Below are 3,371 nucleotides of genomic sequence, written 5' to 3'. Positions count from 1 at the left end.
CCCCCCCTTCACTGCAGATGTATTGGAAGAATAAAGAAAACTTGTTTATCCTTGGATTCTGATCTACTCTGATCAGCCAGTATTTATTTCAGGATTGTCGCAGTTTATTTACCGTCATCATGATTCACGGTTGTGATTTAATTAGGTTGTATTAAATAGAGTGAACAGCTAGACATGGTAGTAGAGCTGAGACGGCGGTTATTGTAGAGAAATCTTTCATTTGAGACCTGACGTTTACAGTTTATGTATATGGTTCAGCAAGAGCGTCGATTAAATATTTTAAATCCTCGGGTTGTCAATTTTGGGTGTTTACTTTGAAAATTGTCTTGCCGGTCACTCCCTTTAAGGTGATTTTTGTAGGTTAAAAGTTTCAAGAGTGTCGTCAACGATTTACCCAGTTTTTAAAAAACGTCTTGTGGATATTTATTGCTTTTAAAGATGGCTTAAGGTAATCTGATTTAATTCTTTTAATCCACTTTAAAAAAGAATTATGTTCTTTTACCTGTAAAAAATTAATTTTTAAACCCAAATTTTCTTGGAATATTTAACGAGTTTATCACTGTGGTAGTTTGATGTCTTACAGTGAGACTGACAAAGCTCTGGAATGGGAAGACGATATTAAATTGTACGTGTATTAAAGTAAAAAAGGCAGCTTTACCAGTATTTTAAAAATAAACTTTAAGTGAATTGTGTCTGTGTACATACCATGTACACTGCATATTTTCTGTGTTTAATGCTCATTTATTTATTCAAAATAATAACACTTCTTCCTATTCCACAGTTTTATGGGTCCCTCTCTATATAATGCATGTTAAAAATGTACTTGCAAAAGAAATATTTATTGTCATTTATCATATATAAAGGTTGTATTTATCATATTTGAAAATAAAACTTTATTGAAAAAAAGCTTTTATTTTTTTCTAGTTCAGAAAGTTATGGTAAAAAGCTCTACTTAAATCCTTTTATATCCGAAAAAAAAAATATTTGAAAAGATTTTCAGATCAAGATAAAAAATTGTCCATCACAGACTTTCCTAGCTTTCAGTTCAGACAAAGACTTAAAATTGACCGTAAGCGTAATTTTAAGTAACACTCATGCATGCACTGTGCACATATGACAATGACACTTGCAAAAGCTTTGTCTGACCTAGCAAGAATTCGATTTGCCTTTTTTAAATGACCGACTTGCAAAAGATGGGACCTTAATGCTAAATGCGACCTGGAATTCTTTGAATGTAACCTTTTAAAGGTTGACTCTAGTCCAACAGTAAGTTTTTTTTAATGAACAAATTGATATTTTATATCATCCTCGGTTGTCTTCATCGGGCATTAAGGGGAAACAACCCCGACCTCCCCCCCCCCAAAAAAAGAAAGCTTTTAACACGATGTCTTTTTCTTGTTTTCCTGGTTAACGATATAAATAATGCAGATAAGTATTAATTGTCTTGGAATACTCAACAATAAATGTATTATATGTATCTATATACGCATCTTTGTGAATAGTTATACATATATATATATATATATATATATATGTATCTTTATATATAGTTATACACAGATATATATATATATATATAATACAAATATATCTATTGTCTGTATATTTGTATATCTGGGTCAAAGACGAATCTTGCTATTGCAACCATTAATGAGGAATAATCTTTAATTCTCAGCGGGACAGGGTGTCCTCAATTCCATCAGAAAGGCAGGTGGTCCTGAATTCCACCAAAGGGGTGTCCTAAATTCCTTCAAAAGGATGTCCTTAATTCCACCAAAGGGCTTCGTGTCCTTATTTCACCAAGGAACAGGGTGTCCTAAATTCCACCAAAGGCTACCTGTACTTAATTCTAGCAAAGGGGTGACGTTAATTCCACCAAAGCGCTTGGTGTCCTTAATTCCACCAAAGGGAAGGGTGTCCTTAATTCCACCAAAGGGCAGGATGTCCTTAATTCCTCTGAGTGCTTGGTGTCCTTAATTCCACCTAAGGAGTAGGGTGTCCTTAATTACACAAAAGGGCAGGTGGTCCTAAATTCTACAAGGAGCATTGTGTCCAAAATTCCACCAACGGGTATGTGGTCCTTAATTCCACCAAAGGGCAGGTGGTCCTAAATTCCACCAAAGGACAGGGTGTCCTTAATTCCACCAAAGGATAGATGGTCCTAAATTTCACCAAAGGAACAGGGTGTCCTTAATTCCACCAAAGGGCAGGGTGTCCATAAGTCGACTTAAGTGCTTGGTGTCCTTAATTCCACCAAAGGGCAGGGTGTCCTTAATTACACCAAAGGGCAGGTGGTCCTAAATTCCACCAAAGGAACAGGGTGTCCTTAATTCCACCAAAGGGCAGGGTGTCCTCAATTCCACCAAGGAGCATGGTGTCCTTAATTCCACCAAAGGGCAGGTGGTCCTCAATTCCACCAAAGGATAGGGTGTCCTAAATTCCACCAAGAAGAATGGTGTCATTAATTCCGCCAAAGGGCAGATGGTTCTTAATTCCACCAAGAAGCAGGGTGTCTTTAATTCCACCAAAGAACAGGGTGTCCTTAACTCCACCAAAGAACAGGGTGTTCCAGAATTTAATTATTCAAACATTTAAATATCTTTGGCGTTCACTCCAAATATAAGTTATTTTTTTACAGATTTAACTCCAACTTTTTTCTTTTAAGTTTGTTTTTAAACACATCTTTGTAAAATGTTGGTCCACAAAAAGACTGGACAAAGAGAACCCTTTATAAGAGTAAGATTCATAGACATAGTACACGTAATGGTATAAAAAAAACGTTAAAAACATGTAATTGACGAGTCTCTTGAAAACCAAAAAATCTGAAAAAATTAAGATTAAAGGTGACGTAATTTAAAGGGACCGATCCCAACGTAACCCTTAAACTTTTTCTGATCAAGAATGCTTGAGATATCCTTTATTTTTTATTGAAAGTCAATTATTTTTAATTGTGGTTTCGTTTTAAAGTTACTTGCGGATTTTGCTTCAGAAACAGTGGAGGAAATCTACTCGATGTTCATTTTAAATGTAGCATGAAATTATATTCTAGAGAAATCTACTCGATGTACATTTTAAATGTAGCATGAAAGTATATTCTAGAGAAATCTACTCGATGTACATTTTAAATGTAGCATGAAAGTATATTCTAGAGAAATCTACTCGATGTACACGATGTACATTTTAAATGTAGCATGAAAGTATATTCTAGAGAAATCTACTCGATGTACATTTTAAATGTAGCATGCAAGTAAATTCTAGAGAAATCTACTCGATGTTCATTTTAAATGTAGCATGAAAGTATATTCTAGAGAAATCTACTCGATGTACATTTTAAATGTAGCATGAAAGTAATTTCTAGAGAAATCTACACT

The 3,371-nt window shown here is 34.6% G+C and overlaps 1 long non-coding RNA gene across 1 annotated transcript; it reads left to right on the top strand.

The window, feature by feature from the left end:
- The first annotated feature begins 6 nt into the window (after positions 1 to 6).
- LOC111699433 (uncharacterized) lies at positions 7 to 906 on the top strand. Its single transcript, XR_002764754.1, has 2 exons — positions 7 to 145; positions 361 to 906. It is a non-coding gene; the product is annotated as an uncharacterized LOC111699433 (long non-coding RNA).
- Positions 907 to 3,371: the final 2,465 nt, after the last annotated feature.

The sequence above is a fragment of the Eurytemora carolleeae genome, unplaced genomic scaffold (assembly GCF_000591075.1).
Source record: "Eurytemora carolleeae unplaced genomic scaffold, Eaff_2.0 scaffold77, whole genome shotgun sequence".
NCBI lineage: Eukaryota > Metazoa > Arthropoda > Copepoda > Calanoida > Temoridae > Eurytemora > Eurytemora carolleeae.
Note: the sequence above shows the minus strand (reverse complement) of the source record. Positions and strands in the feature narration are given on the sequence as shown.